Here is a 17,340-nt window from a genome sequence, read left to right on the forward strand (position 1 = left end):
GTTTACTTCAGCACTGTGAGATTGCCAAGTACTTGCTGGAAGAAACTATATTCTTCGTTTACTGATGAAAAAAATCTTGTCTCCTAAGACAAAACCTCACTAATTATCTGCATCTGGCTAAGAAAGGAATCAGACCACTTCCCCCACCCTGAGATTTTTGTTAGGATGACTGTGTGTGTGTGTGTGTGTGTGTGTGTGTGTGTGTGTGTGTGTGTGTGTGTGTGTGTGTGTGTGTGTGTGTGTGTGTGTGTGTGCGCGCGCATGTGCCTGTATGCACGTCACCATTCCTAAAGTTTAGTCCCTTACTACACCAAGTTCCAAATAACTGGTACATTTTATAATGAAGGAAACATAATTGATGTCATTGTTACATAAAGCTTCATGCATGGACATGCACAGGAATACTGCGCTATGATCTTATGAAGGCAAATAGCACTTCCCTACTTAGTCATGTTTGAACAGTGTTTATGCATTTCACTAGCTTATCAAAACAAAAGGGATATGTATGAATTTGCTTTTATAAGTTAAACTATAAAAAGTGTGTTCAGATGTATATACTCACACGCACACACACACACACACACACACACACACACACACACACACACACACACACACACACACACACACACACACACACACACACACACACACACACACACACACACACACACACACACACACACACACACACACACACACACACACACACACACACACACACATGCACACACGCACACACGCACACACGCACAGACACACAGACACACACAGACACACACACACACACACACACACACAGACACAGACACACACACACACACACACACACACACACACACACACGCACACACACACACACACACACACACACACAGGTCTACACACACACACACACACACACACACACACACACACACACACACACACACACACACACACACACACACACACACACGTGAATACAATGGATACCTAAAGACTGGAAAGCTCTTATTAGTAAGCTTGCAGGAATTCCATGTCGAATGTTGTAATGCTTAACAGTCAGCTTCTGGGAGTAATTGCTGAAGGAAATGTCATGATAACCTTTGAAAAAAATGTAATTACCCATTGGTGATGTTAGCAACATCAGCTGGTGTTTCTAAACAAAGCAAAAAAAATATAGCTTACTCCTGATGTCAGATAGCTATGCTGCGTAAATTCATGTACTGAGTAGCATATCACATCTCCATGAAAACCTAAGCTAGGGATCATGCCTTAAAGGAAAGCTACATAAATGGGACAGATTACAGTAGACGGCAAATTCATAACTTGTAGAAGAACATAAAGCATTGGAAAAGAAAAAAAATAGAATGATAGAAATGACCAACAAAATGCTACATTATACAACGACCCCCCCATTAATATTCTAAAACGTGCACGCTGATTGGTCAGCATGCACGTTGGAAATCAGAGTTATACTAATGGAAAAAGGTCTGGTCACCCGGACTTTTTCCATTAGTATAACTCTTTTTTACAGCTGTCTCGCTATGTTAAATGATTTTAGCATAGCGAGACAGCTTTAAAAAAAGTAAAGGAGATCTTTCTATCTCTGCTGATTTTTTTAAAGGTGTCTCACTATGTTAAACTCCCTTAACATAGCGAGACAGTTTGTAAAAAGCAATGGAAATCTTGCTTTCTCCATTGCTTTTGCCCACAGCTCTGACGTACTGTGTAAGCATATGCATGCGCAGTACATCAGAACTGCCGCAGAATACCAGACAGCTGCGGAAGGTCAGCAAGAGGCATTATACAATGCCATTATTTAAGAAAAGTAATTTTTTTTTTCTGAAATAATGTCATTGTGTAATAGCAATAACCCACTTCTGGGTGTGGATAATGCTGGATTTACCCACGGTTTTCTTTGTTTGGCCACCTGGGCTTCGCCCTCATGACCAAACCACACTAACTGTGGGTAAATCCAGCATCACCCACACCCAGGTGTGGGTTATTGCTATAGACATACATTATGAGGTGCAATAAAATGCATGTACAATGCAGCACAAACAGGTTTTGCATAGCACTGTGAGAAAAATAACTTATAAACAAAATAACTGCTGGCAAAACAGCAAAGATAGACTGACAGTAAAATGATGTATTAATAGAAAGCATAAGATGTTCAAGGCAGGAAGCAACACATGAAACACAAAGCTGCAGGTAACCAGGAGACAGCTCCATGTGATTTCTGCCATGTGACAAAGTCCAGACAGATATCCAGCCAAATCAAGATGTCTGCAAGTAAGAAAAAAGGACAACCAGTGTACTGGTGATGAACTACATTAACAAACAGGTTGGAAAAAAATAGATAAACAAATCTGTTATATGCAGATGATGTGGCATTACAGGCAGATGTTAAACGAGAACTTCATTAAAAGATAAGGAAATTAAATACAAAATTAAAGGCACGACAGAAACTGAGTACAGATAAGACAGTTGTAATGACAGCAATAGGGAAAAATCAGAAGAAAACCAAGAGAGAACAGAAACTAGTGGAACAGGTTAACAACTTCAAGTATCCGGAAGGGATTGTAAAGAAGAAGGGGAGTCTGAATGAAGAGGTCAAAGCTAGAATCCAAAGGGCCACAGCTGACGAGCATACTGTGTCAGATGTAGTATGTGACAGAAGAATGCCAAAGAAACTGAAATGTAAGGTGTACAAAACAGTGGTGAGACCAGTACTACTGCACGGTACAGAACCCTGGCACTGAACAGTTCAGGAAGTTAATGGTGATTTAGATTAAGTGGTTGAGATGGCTGATAGGATGCACACTATGGGATAGATGAAGAAATGAGGACATCAAAGCAAAAGCCATAGCAGTGCCAGTTGCCCAGAATGTAGATTGTGGTAGTTCAGGCACATACAGGATAGCAGAGGGCAATGTGGTAAAGAAGATTTTGGAGAGAAGGGAGGAAGATAAGAGAAAGAGAGAGTGTCCAGCAAATGGATGGATTGTGTGACAGAAGACCTGCGGCACCCAGATGTGACTGGAGAAGAGGGTAGGCGAGTGACATCAATCAAGGTATGGCGACAGTTAACACGACACCCTGACCCCACGTAGAGTATGGGAAAAAGGGGGCAAACGATGATGGTGATGACCATCTTATCAATTAATAACTAAGTAACCAGATGATCAGGCAGACATTTTCAAAAGTGAACAAATACAAATTTTTTAAAGAAAAAAATGATTTAACCAGTACAGTTAACAGTTAAATGCACAGAAATATATCAACTTGCAAGACAAAGGGGGAAATAACAGTTTGACCAAATAGATATTAAAAAAGAAAAATATCTGTTTACAAGTTAACCTTCACCTAGCTGTCTCTTAATAATAAGAATTACTGAGTCCCAAGTTCGAATGGCTGAATTTGCAGACGATATCACAAATGCAGACATAAGCACAGGAAAGAAACTGAAAGACTTGTACACCTTAAGCTCTTGGTTAGCTGTACATCTCACATCTGTACATAAATAATAGGCGATTAGCTATTTGACATGCTTTTCCCTTATAGAAACCATTGTTGCAGTTAAGCAGTTTCACATTTAAATGCTAATGGGTTTGTATTCCTCCTTTTGTCTCCTTACAGAATTTATTTATTTATTTGACATTTATTCACCAGGAACGTCCGACTGGGTTGGAAACCCATTTTCAGCGGAAGCCCGGGGAGAAAAGCTCCACAAAGTATAATAGTGAAAGTACAAATAGAATTAGAAAATAGAATAAATGTCATACAAATATGAAAAATAATTATACCACAATAAAACATCGTACAAATTAGATATGCAGTAATAGTTACAGTTCGAAGGAAGTGTCCTTTACCTATTATGGGTGTTTTAAAGGCATAATGCCAGTTGAAAAGTCTCGCTGCATGATATATTTCAAAGAGTGCAAGAATTAAGGCTCATACAAGTTATGCATGTTCTTCTGGTTACGATTTAGTAGAAACGCTGCATAGGGAGTAAGTATAGTGAAGTGTGTATCTTAAAAAGGGACTTTGCTGGGGTTTTAGGTAGACTGTAGGTAGATCTTAGGAACATAAGGAGAATTAAAGAGAAAGGTAGATGTGTGGGTAGGTACATTTATAGGACTAGTGGCAAGAAGGGGGAGGCTAAGTTGAAGTTCTAATTTTCTAATTGCTCATTTACATATTTTAGCTTCCTTACTAAAACGTAGTTGCAGATCTTGTCCTCACAGAGTAGGTGAACTACAGTTTGTGTTTCACATATCTGATGTACCACTTTCATCTTTATATAATTAATAGGTTCACAGATCACAAGTTAGTACTGGGTAACCATTTTAAGCCTAGCCAAATTTCCCAACACAAAGGTACGACTCAAACAGGATAGGAAAGGATAGGTTTTGTCTTACCTGAAAGTTATGAGGATGGGTTATGCCACCCTTCCAGTATTCTAACAGCCATGACATCTTATTTTTTTACAGCGGAGGAAGAAAAAGATGAAAAAGGAAGGAGTGGGAAGGAAAATGAAAGAAGATGAAGAACAAAAAGGATTCAGAGGCAAAACGGGGCAAAGCCTGTCCCTGAGAACATTTAAAGAAATGAATCATGGAAGAGTTTTGGCAAAGGGCAAGGTCTTAGGCAGAATGTACACACAGCCTGTTGAATACAACTGCATGGAATAACAGAGAGAGAAGAGAATGCAAGATGGGCATCTGAAGAAACCGATGACAACAGGATTATTTGTGTTAAACACTCCATGTTGGAGGGCTAGGGAGTAATGTCAGTCTTATCTTTGCAATATAAGGTACATTTAGATAGGAATTTGGAATAGAAAGATTGGAATCATTGAGGCATGTAGAGGACAAACTAACTATTAGAAGTTGGGTAATTAGAGTAGGCATAAAAAACACCTGGAAGATGAAATAAACAAAACAGAACAGGGAAAAACTGGTGTTGGAAGAGGATTAAAGGAGCCAGATATGTGGAAATCTATACAAGAGGCTGGTCTGCAACAAAATAATGGAAATGGATAGTGAAATCTGGAAGATGCTAGGCCTGGTAGAATTTATCCAAAGAATGGGAAAATGCTAAAGAAAGAAGGAAGGATGAGATGAAGTTTAGCTATGTTGGATCAGCAGTTAGCATTGTACAGAGATAGTTTTGAAGTCCAAAATAAACACTCAGATTATGGAAAGCAGACATGAGACAAATGTTGGCGTTACAAGGAGGCAGAAGTGGGAATGATCCATATGCTTAGAGCTTTGCAAAAGGGGACGACCTTGTGAAGGAGTAAGGCTAGGGTTAGTGATGAAGTTATAAGTGATTGGAAGTTCATAGGTTCATAAGATCATAGGTAAGTACTAGGCTATCTGCCCAAAGGCATTTATGAGCCAGAATGTGTTGGCTTTCGCCGCCCCCTTAGATTAGTTCCCTGTGCCTCTGTCCAGCAGAGCCACTGAAGTGATCCCTGGGGTAAACTTTCTGTTTCCCATCCACTCATCAAGGTTTCTCTTGAAGAGTGTTAGCAAGGAGCTCTGCCTAATGTAGATTGGAATCTTGTTCCAAAGCATGGGAAGTCTCTGGGACAGGAATCTATCCCTCCAGCATGTCCTATTTATTGTTGTGGAAGGTTTAGATCCCTAGAGCGTGTGGCTCGAGGGGATATGGTTTTCTTTAGGTGGAGCATGTCCATCAATTCTAGGTTTGACATGGCCTTGTATGTCAGGCAGAGATCACCTCTGAGTAGACGGTATGCAACTGAGTACAGCTGGAGTTTATTCAGTCGAGCTGCATAGGGCATCTGTTTCAGGCCAGTGATCCTCTTGGTGAGGTATTTCTGTGGTCTTTCCAGCTGTTGTAGGTGTCTTGTAAGGTACATCCCAAATGGGACAGTGTACTCTGTAATGGGTCTGATGAGTGATGAGTAGAGAGGCACAATGACCTCTTTTGATCTGGATGCAAACCCTTTTCAGATTAGGTGGGCCACATAGAATGATTTTCTAACCACTTTAGCAATGTGATTATCAAAGGAGAGATTACTATCTACTTGGGTCCCCAGATCCCTTGTTATGTCTTCCATATTTATGGGGACTACCACCTATGTGGTAGTTTGTGGGTACTTTGTTTTTTCCAAAGGGGATGACTATACACTTTTTAGCATTTAGCTTGAGGCCATAATTTTGACACCAGGTATCCATCTCAGTGAGACCCTTTTGGAGGATGTATGTGTCAGCCAGAGAGTCAGTTATAGCCCCTAGTTTGAAGTTGTCTGTGAACATGGTCAGCCATAGTCCTCCTGTGCTTGCCTGTACCTCTGAGAAGTACATGCCAAACAGGAGGAGTCCTAGGACTGAGCCCTGGGGAATGCCACTTGTAACTGGTTTAGAGTCGGACCTAGCTCCTGCAACTCTCTCCATGTGGGTTCTGTCCATGAGCCAGTTGGCAACCCATCTTTTGACGTATGGGTTTATGTTCAGGCTGGTGAGCTTGTCTATAATACCAGAATGGGAAATGGTGTCCAAGGCCTTTGTGAGGTCTAGGTAAGCTGTGTGGACCACCTTTCCCTCGTCTATAGCCTTGGTAACTGTCTCAAAGAAGTCCACCAGGTTTAGGAGGCATGATCTGCCCTTAACAAAGCCGAACTGGGTAGGGTCCAGTGTTTGGAGGTTCCCAATGTCTTTGTTAATGAGTTCTATGATGATGCGCTTCATAGCCTTGCAGACCAATCTAGTCAAGCTTAAAGGGCGATAGTTCCCGGGGTCTGTTGTGGCTCCACCTTTGTGGAGCAGAATAACCGTTGCTGTGTGCCACTCTATGGGTATGTAGTCTGTAGAGAGGCTGAGTTTGAACAGTGTGTTTAGGTGAGGGGTTAGTTCGTCTTTGAGCTCGTGAAGAACACAGGCTGGGACACCGTCTGGTCTCATTGATGCTGTGTTTTTGGCTTTTGGAGAGGGCTGTTTTAACCTGAGTGCCTGTGAATTCAGTGGCTCTACATTTTTCTGGTATGGTTATGGGCCCTTTTGGGGGTGAAGTTTGCACTGAACCTGTCTGCCAGGATGTTGGCGAAATCAGTCGGTTCAGTGTATTTTGTGCCATTCTGCACTAACTCTGAGCAGATCTGAGAATTGCCATTTAGATTCTTAACATAGCTAAAGAATGCCTTGTGGTTATCTTTGGAGTCCTTGGCAATTTTTCTTTCGAAGCCTTGGATGATTTTATGAGGGAACGTAGTTTCTTGCTGATGCTGATCAGGGATGTCTTCCCTTCTTGGGATTTTACTCTTTTCTGTACTAGTTTCCTCCTTCTATTGTATAGCTTGTTTATGGCAGGGGTTCATCAGACTGCTTTCCTTTTCTTGGAGGAGTGAGTCTTGGTTTTGCTTGGGATAGCACAATCTATGCATTCTTGTAGGTGCCCGTAGAGTGCATTAGTAAAAGATTTTGCAGCGTGGACAGTGTTATCCTTTAGCATGGGGGCTTTGAAACTTCCCACCTCTGTCTTAAGTAACTTGAAGTTTGCTTTTGAAAAGTTTTTCATGGTGGTTTCCTTGTCCAGGGGTGGGGGCAGAATGTGGACACCCAGAGTGATTTGTTTATGGTTATATCTAACCAGTGAGGGGTTGACCTTTGGTGTGGAACACTGGTCGCTCATGTTGGTGATGCCAGGTCCAATATGTTGTCACTTCTGGTGGGAGTGTTGACCAGTTGATCCAGGGCATTTGAGTTTATACATTCTAGGAAATGTTGGGCAAGGGAGTTAGTTCTTGAGTCGTTCTCCCAGTTAATGTTTGGGTAATTGAAATCACCCAATGTTAGGGTGTTTGGTAGGACCTTTATGTTTCCCAGTGTTTCCAAAAATGCTGAATGGGGGTCCTGGGACATGGTGTGTGATCTGTAGCAATCTGCAATTTGAATTGCAGTTTTGCCCATTGTTAGTTACACATGGATCATCTCTGAAGCATTGTGCTGTGCCACTAACCTGGATGTGTGGGTATCCCTGATGAATATTGATACGCCCCCACCTTTTGTATTTCGGTCTGGGTTCTGTGGCTGAAATGTATGGTATGAGTTGTAGCCTGGTAGCGCTGGGGTACTCTCTGGATCCTTAAACCAGGTTTCTGTTACTGCACATATATCGATTTTCTCCATACTGAGGAGTGCCTCGAGTACGTGCATTTTGAGGTTTAGACTTCTGGCATTGAGTAGCATTACCCTCAGTTTGTTGTTACTTGTGCTATTTACAGTGGTGGGTTTGTCTTTTGAGCTTTGCCTAAAAAAGGCACTATGGGAGTGGCAAGAGCCTTGGTCAGTATTCGAAAGCCTAAGGGCGACAGGTGCAAGACATCTATAGTGAAGCAGCGTGGCTTGTTGAGCATGTCATCCCAGGTGGACAGACACTGGATCCCCTTTGAATGACACCAGAAAATTAGCCAGTTGTTGAAATTGATAATCTTTTCTTTATACCGTGGTATCATTCTTGGTGAGGGCAGGATGCTACTCAGGGTCAGGGTCATATCGGCCTGGGCTACGTGATCAGAGAGCTCTTCCATGTTTCTTTTTATGTAGTCCAGGGAGGTACAGCTCAGGTCATTCACACCAACATGGACAATGACAGAGTCATATTTGTACTTGTTCTGGAGTGACCTGAGTGCTTGTGTTATGAGGCGGATCCTGGCACCTGACAGGCAGCTAACAGTAGCCTTCTCCTTGTTCAGCCTAGTGAGTGGGACGTCAGTGTGCCTGACTATAGAGTCACCTATTACTAGTGTGTTGGGTATGTTATTTTGCCTTAAGGGTTGTGATTGCATGACACACTGATTTTGTGAAGTATGTGTTTCATGGTTTGTGTTGGAGGAGTGGAGGTTGCTTGGATGTCTGCTTTGGAGGTCTCTGTTGCTTTTGTAGATTTTTATTTAGAGCCTTCGAGTATGTTTTTGTGTATTTATGTGTGTTTTTTGCCAGTGCAGGTTTGATGGGTCTATGTGAGACTGGTGGTGTGATGTAAGTATTTCCCTTCTCCTCTTGACTGTCTGATCCAGTCTTGGGTTGAGAGAGCTTAGCCTCCAATTTGGCTGTATAATTGCATCTCTCGCATGTATTAGTGTTTGCTGGTAGGAGGAGAGGGTTGTCTGTGTACATGAGGCAGTTGTAACATTGCCTCATAATGCCCAGATTCACCAGTTGGACTGGCAAGTACACCTGAAACTGACATTTGGACATGCCTGGATAGGTACAGTGAACTGTTTTACTCATTGGCTGGTAAGGTCGAATAGAGAGCCTTGTCCTTCTGTACAGTATAGGGGGGGGTTTAGTGCTAGGGTTTATAAGTGCTTGCTATGAGATTTGAGCAAGTGCTGGGCTGAGAAATGAATGGCTTGAGTGCTTAAGTTAAAAGTTTGTCTAGTTCCAAGGGAAAAAAATTGAAGAGGAGACTTTGTGGAGCCGGGAATGGTTGTATCCTAGCTAACCGGCGCTGCCCGGCGTGCAAAACCGGGTAAATGCATTTTTTATAGCAGGGAAATGAAAGAGATAGAAATTAGCCCAAAATGGCCAATAAACTACTAATTTCTGGGCTGAAACCACTCTTGCAGGGACAGATAGGCTGCTCAAAGCTCCCCTCTCTCACAGGTGAACAGAGAAACCTCCTTTTATCCAAGTAAGGTATGCGCAAACACAGAAACTTGTAACACAGCCCTGAATTCAGCACTAACCTGAAAACTGGACTATACTAGCTTAGAAAGGCGGGAAACAAGTTGATGTCCTTCATGGATGCATCTGCAGTCATAACAACTGGGTTGTCCTGTCGTCAGGCAGCCCTTCAGTCGGCCGGATTCCAAAGTCCGGGTCTGGCTTCGGCTGATGTCGCACTTCACCCGACGTCATCTCTGTTGGTCTTCGGGTATAAAGGCATCAGGCGACGCCATTTTCCTCAGTCTTTCTTGCCGCGTGGCGCCTGAAGCAGAAGCTGTTCGCAAGTGCCGGTCGGTCGGATCCAGAGATTACTTCTACCGAATACTACTTCGAAGACTTCTAAAGCTAAGTACCCCGTTGGGGACTCTTTCTTTCCTCAGCCGATGTCAGAAAAAGTTAATAATTGTTTAACCTGTGGGAAACAAATACCTCATAAAGATTTCCACTCTTATTGTCTGCCTTGTTTAGGCCCAGCCCACGACGTAGCAGCCTGTTCGGCCTGTGCTTCTTTCAACCGACGAACGCTTAGGCGTCGGTCGGAGTTTGCAGAACAGTTTTTCGGTTCTGATTTTGCGTACATTATGCCGTCGGATCCTCTGACTACCCAATCTGCCAAAAAACGCAAAGATAAAGACCGACACTCGCGGTCCGCGGTTTCGGCTGAAACCATGGTTAAGCAAACCGCGAGTGTCTCGGTTTCGGCTGAAACCGAGAAAACTGATCAAAGTACAGCTGAATCTATCTCTACAACTGAGGCCCCTGCTACCATTCTTGAATCGGCCTCAGAAATTTTATCCACTACGGTGGTTGCCACTGAATTATCAGACACCATTCCCTTGGATGTCTCTACCCCAGCACGTGGTGCTGCTAGGCCTCCAGCAGCCATGTCCATTAAGGCCTTCGCCAGGGCTAAAGCAGCCAAGACTACTAAAACAGTGCCTGTTAAACCCCCCACAACCAGGCCCTCTTCTAGTTCTCAAATGCTTACTTTGGCAGAAGATTTAATTTCATTAATTAGAGGATCTCAATCTCACCCAGACAGGGCCTCTCAGCCCCCAGAGAAGAGACCTAGGGCAGAGCCCCCTGAGCCAGTGTCCTCTGATGATTCTGCTGATGAATCAGACATAACTGACCAGCCAGAGGCTCCTTTCTCCAATTTTGAAGATTCTGATGCTGAAGAATCCATTCCAGCTGCTTCCCCACCAGAAGAATTCTCCTTTGGGGAAACCTTACATGCCATGCGAGAGCAGTTCCAATGGCAGCAACAGGATTTTTCAGACTCCAGAAAAGACTTAGGACCTTTCTGCACCTTCCACAACACACGCCCATACCTAAACCTCCTGTTCTCTCTGTGGTGGCTGATGCTTTCAATGATGTCTGCTTGCTCCAGATTCTTTACCCCAGCCCCTGCCAAACCAGACAGATTTTACAGGGTGCCAGATACTCATCACCACCTTTACAAGGCCCCACTTGCAGACCCGAAACTATATTCCAGGGTCCCAAGGCAGTAGCCGCGACCATAGCTAAAACCCTATTCCTTCTGAAAGGGAAGCACGGTCATTAAACAGATGTGGCAAGAAGGTCTACACTTCAGCTACTCTCTCAGCTAGAGCTTTAAACTGTCAGTTTCACATGATACAATACCAAGAGTTTATGCTTGATCAGTTAACTAAAAAGCTAACCACTGATGAATCTCTTGATAAGAAATATGTATTAGAAATGGTAAATAACATACAACAGGTTAGTAACCATTCCTTAAAATGTGGCTATGATGCACTGGAGGCTTCATTTAGATCAGCCATGACTGGCACAGTGATAAGAAGGCATGCATGGCTAAAGGAGCAAGCTTTACCGGATCATGTTAAAGCTAAGTTGCTAGATGCTCCTATGGATAAGACAAGTTTGTTTGGTACACCTGCCCAGCAGGTTATGAAGAAAATGGAAGAAAAGGCAAAATCTGTTCAAACGGTTAAAGATTTCTTGCAGGTTCAACCCCCTAGGTTTAGCAGGAACTGGCCTGCCAAAAATTGGTCCTTTCCTGACTCCACAAGATCTCAAAGGGGCAGGAATAGACGTTCCAGAGGCAGAAACCAAACCAGAGGAGGTGCCTACAGATGACGACAGTGGCAAGGTAACAACAGAGGCACAGACACAACCACTGCCACTACATCAACACAACCACAGTGACTTAACCCTAGATCTGCCTACCAGGGAACAAATAGCAGCTCCTCTAGGCGGAAAGTTAACCTTATTTTCAAAGAACTGGCACTACATAACAAAAGACAAGTGGATTTTACAAACCATAGATCAAGGTTACCGGTTCCACTTCCACACTTTACCAGTCAAAAGAGGAATGCCAAATCTACCTCCAAATCAAAAACCAGAGGCTCTACAACAGATAATGCAGTTAGCAAACATGAGAGCTGTGGAAAAAGTGCCAACAGCAGAGCAAGGAAAGGGGTTCTACTCCAGACTATTCCTAGTTCCAAGAAAGGAAAAAAGTTGGAGACCAATTCTCGACCTGTCCGCCTTAAATACATACATCATTGTCCCAAAATTCAAAATGCTGACCCTACAGCAACTTCTTCCCATGCTGGGCAAGGAGTGTTGGCTGGTAACTCTAGATCTCAAGGAGGCATACCTGCACGTCCCCATTCGACCAATCTGCAGAAAATACCTCAGATTTCTTGCAGGATCAGAGCACTATCAATTCTCAGCATTGCCCTTTGGCTTATCTACTGCGCCCAGAGTATTCACAAAATGCCTGGCATCAATAATCGCCCATTGCAGACTACAGGGAATTCAAATTTACCCATACCTAGACGACTGCCTGCTACAAGGGGACAACAAAAGCAAGCTGACAACAGATTTACAAAGGGTCATTTACTTGCTGCAAGCACTGGGATACACAGTCAATCTACAAAAGTCAAGGCTGATACCATCCCAAACAAGGACTTTCTTGGGCGCGGAATTGGACACAGTAAAACAGATGGCATTCTTAACTACAGAAAAACAAAAAGAACTTCCTCTTTACTTCTTGGCACTAACAAAACTGAACAAGTTAACAGCAAGAAAAGTACTGCAGGCCTTGGGCTTCATGGCATCATGCATAATCTTGGTTCCATTTGCCAGACTACATATGAGAAAACTACAGTGGTACCTAAAGAATTTATGGTCCCAACACAGACACAGCCTAGAAACAGAAATCCCATTAATTCCATGCTTAAAACAGGAGTTCCTATGGTGGGCTCAGGCATGCCAGTTAAACCCAGGGCTACCCTTTCGCAGATGTCAAGCAAGCCAGACCATCACAACAGACGCTTCAGACCTAGGATGGGGGGCCCACATGCTGGACAAATGCGTGCAAGGATTGTGGACACAGGATCAACTTCACCTGCACATCAACCTAAAAGAAATGCTGGCAGTAAAACTGGCAATCCAAAAGTTCAGACCATTTCTCAAAGAGGGCCAGTTGATGATAAGGACAGACAACACCACAGTCATGTGGTACATCAACAAACAGGGAGGCACTCATTCATACCTTCTATGCAGAATGACTTTGGAGCTGTGGACCCTGGCACTCAGCTACAACATCCAGTTACAGGCAATATTTGTACCGGGAAAGGAGAATACTCTAGCAGACATATTAAGCAGAACCACATCGGATGCCCACGAATGGAAGCTGCACCCGGACATCTTCAAGACCATCTCAAAGAAATGGGGAATGCCTCAGATAGATCTATTTGCATCACCTACCAATCACCAGCTCAAAAAATTCTGCACAAGGACATTCCACCCACTAGCATGGAAAGTGGATTCGCTCTCCTTCAGCTGGAAAGGCCTAACAGCATATGCATTCCCACCTCTTCCCTTGATACACAAGGTATTACTAAAAATCAAGGAAGAACGTCCAAGGATAATCCTGATAGCTCCAAACTAGCCAAGACAACACTGGTACCCACTGCTGAGGAGCATGTCTCGGAACAATGTGTGGCCAATACCCCTGATGCCTTTGATGTTAACTCAGAACAACTACAGCATCATACATCCAAACCTAAAAACGTTGCAACTGACTGCATGGAACATCACATAGCAGCAGCTAATCCAGAACTTTCACAAAGAGTTAGTGACATTATTCTTGAAGCACGCAGACCTTCAACAAGAAGAAACTATGCTGGAAAATGGAAAAGGTTTGTCATTTGGAGTACTGAAAGAGGAAAAGATGTGTCAAACATAGATATGCCTAACATTCTGGAGTACCTAGCCGAACTTCTTCATTCAGGCCTGTCCTACTCCTCCATCAAGATACATGCATCAGCTATTTCAGCAGAATACAGCTTTGATCCACCTGTTTTTTCTCACACTTTGCTCAGGCAGTTCCTCAGAGGAATCAAGAATGTAAAACCTCCAAGGAAACCACCATTACCAGCTTGGGACCTAAACTTTGTGCTAGAAAAATTGACACTATCACCCTTTGAACCAGCAGCAACAGCAGACCTACAACACCTGTCATGGAAAACTGCTTTCCTACTGGCAATTACTTCAGCAAGGAGGGTTTCAGAACTACAGGCCTTAATGGCAGTGCAACCCTTCCTAATCTTCCACCAAGATAGAGTGTCTATGAGAACTAATCCTACATTTATGCCTAAGGTGGTATCCAGAGTGTCTTTAAACCAGGCAATCCACCTACCTACCTTCTTTCCCAACCCACAAAACAGAGGGGAAAGAATATTGCATACCTTGGATGTACATAGACAGCTACGCTACTATTTGGACAGAACTAAAAGTAGCAGAAAGACTGACCAACTTTTTGTAGCCTATGCAACAGGAAGGGAAGGAAAAGCTATTTCCAAACAGACAATCTCCAAATGGATAGGAAATTGCATACGATTCTGTTACTCCTTCCATGGAAAACCAATTCCACAGAACATAAGACCTCATTCTACAAGGGCAACAGCCACTACCACAGCCTTCTTATGAGGAGTGGCAACCAAAGACATTATTGAGGCGGCTACTTGGACCTCCGTGCATACATTTGCCAAGCATTATAATTTGCCTCTATATTCCAGATCCCGAGCAGGGTTTGCCACTGCTGTACTGCAAGGGATCCTAAACACACCATAATCTAGTTTTATCCTCCTCCCCTTGTTGGCTATGGTATTCTACCCAGTTGTTATGACTGCAGATGCATCCATGAAGGACATAGTACAGTTTTGTACCTACCATAAATGTAGATGTCCGAACTGGATAGCATCTGCAGTCAGGATTACCCTCCCTCCTTCCCCTCTGTGGTACTCCTAGGGTGTTTACCCTCCTAATAGCTAGCTAGTGGGGAGTCTCTTATGGTGTATTTGTTTGTATATATGTACATACATGCTTACTTTTTGTGTTTACCTTCTATCCTTTTGGAAACATTGGCATTTATCCAAATTTTAGCCTTCCATGAGGGCAACTGGCATCTGGGGCAAGAAACACTGAGGAAAATGGCGTCGCCTGATGCCTTTATACCCGAAGACCAACAGAGATGACGTCGGGTGAAGTGCGACATCAGCCGAAGCCGGACCCGGACTTTGGAATCCGGCCGACTGAAGGGCTGCCTGACGACAGGACAACCCAGTTGTTATGACTGCAGATGCTATCCAGTTCGGACATCTACATTTATGGTAGGTACAAAACTGTACTGTATCGGACAACATGACAAACTGTGAGACAGAGAAAATGCACAGATTCTTTTTCTTGGAAGTTGGATCAAGAACCTCATTGCAAAGGGATGATGGGGGGATATTTGATAGACCAAAAGCATGATTAGGGAAAATAATCTCAAGATATAAAAGAGAGTAGGACCAGTAGATGGACAAGGACTGAGAGATGATGGGGTCTGGATGGAGAGATGATAAGTCAGCAAGGAAGGAGAATAGTATTGTTGGGGGGTACCTTAATGAGGTGGACCCTGTTTTTTACAAAATCTCACCAAGACAGCACTGATATATAGTTTGTATTTCATATAGCATATATCATGGACAGAAGTAGGTCCCAAGCCCGGATAAATGGGGAGGGTTACATCAGGAAGGGCATCCGGTGTAAAACCTCTGCCAAATAACATATGTGGACAACAATACAGATTTCCATACCAGATCAGTTGAGGCCCGGGTTAACAATGACTGCCACCAGTACTGTTAGCCAACAGGGTGCTGGTGGAAATTGGGCTACTGTTGGCCAAAGGAGAAGAAGAGGGGGAAGGCATGCCCGAAAACAAAAAGAGAGGAAGAGAAGGAAGGTTAGGAGTGTAGTAGTGAGGGTAGGAACTTTGAATGTTGGCAGTATGACTGGTACAGGGAGAGAGCTAGCTGATATGATGGAGAGAAGGAAGGCTGATATATTGTGGGTGCAAGAGACCAGATGGAAGGGGAGTAAGGCCAGATGTATAGGAGGCGGGTTCAAATTGTTTTATCATGGTGTGGATGGGAGGAAAAGTGGCGTAGGGGTTATCCTGAAGGAACAGTATGCCAAGAGTGTTTTGGAGGTAAAAAGAGTGTCAGATAGAGTGATGTTTATGAAGCTGATAATTGATGGTGCAACGATTAATGTTGTTAGTGCATATGCTCCGCAAGTTGGGTGTGCGATGGATGAAAAAGAAACATTTTGGAGTGAGTTGGATGAAGTGGTGGTGAGTGTACCCAAGGGTGAGAGACTGGTGATTGGAGTGGATTTCAATGGGCATGTTGGTGAAGGGAACAGAGAGGATGAGGAAGTGATGGGCACTTATGGTGTTAAGGAGGGGAATGCAGAAGGTCAGATGGTAGTGGATTTTGCAAAAAGGATGGACATGGCTGTGGTGAATATCTATTTTAAGAAGATGGAGGAGCACAGGGTGACATACAAGAGTGGCGGAAGATACACGCAGGTGGATTATATCCTATGCAGGAGGGCCAGTCTGAAGGAGATTGGAGACTGTAAAGTAGTGACCGGGGAAAGTGTAGTTAGGTAGCATAGAATGGTGGTCTGTAGGATGATGTTGGTGATCAAGAAGAGGAGGACAAGTGTGAGAGCAGTGCCAAGGATCAAATGGTGGAAGTTGAAAAAGGGTGATTGTGAAGTGGAGTTCAGGGAAGAGTTAAAACAGGCATTGGAGGCAGTGAAGAGTTACCGAATAGCTGGGTAACTACAGCAGAGATGGTAAGGGAGACAGCTAGAAAGGTGCTTGGTACCACATCTGGACAGAGGAAGGAGGACAAGGAGACCTGGTGGTGGAATGAGGAAGTACAGGAGAGTATACAGAGGAAGAGACTGGCAAAGAAGAAGTGGGATTGTCAGAGAGATGAAGAAAGTAGACAGGAGTATAAGGAAATGAGGAGCATGGCAAAGAGAGAGGTGGTGAAGGCTAAGGATAAGGCATATGGAGAGTTGTATGAAAGGTTGGACAATAAAGAGGGAGAAAAGGACCTGTACAGATTGGCTAGACAGAGGGACAGAGCTGGGAAAGATGTGCAGCAGGTAAGGGTGATAAAGGATAGTGAGGGAAAGGTACTCACAAGTGAGGAGAGTGTGTTGAGTAGATGGAAAGAGTACTTTGAGGGATTGATGAATGAAGAGAATGAGAGGGAGAGAAGGTTGGATGATGTGCGGATAGTGAATCATGAAGTGCAATGGATTA

This window comes from Protopterus annectens, chromosome 4.part0 (assembly GCF_019279795.1).
Source record: "Protopterus annectens isolate FY-2018-M chromosome 4.part0, PAN1.0, whole genome shotgun sequence".
NCBI classification, from domain to species: domain Eukaryota; kingdom Metazoa; phylum Chordata; order Ceratodontiformes; family Protopteridae; genus Protopterus; species Protopterus annectens.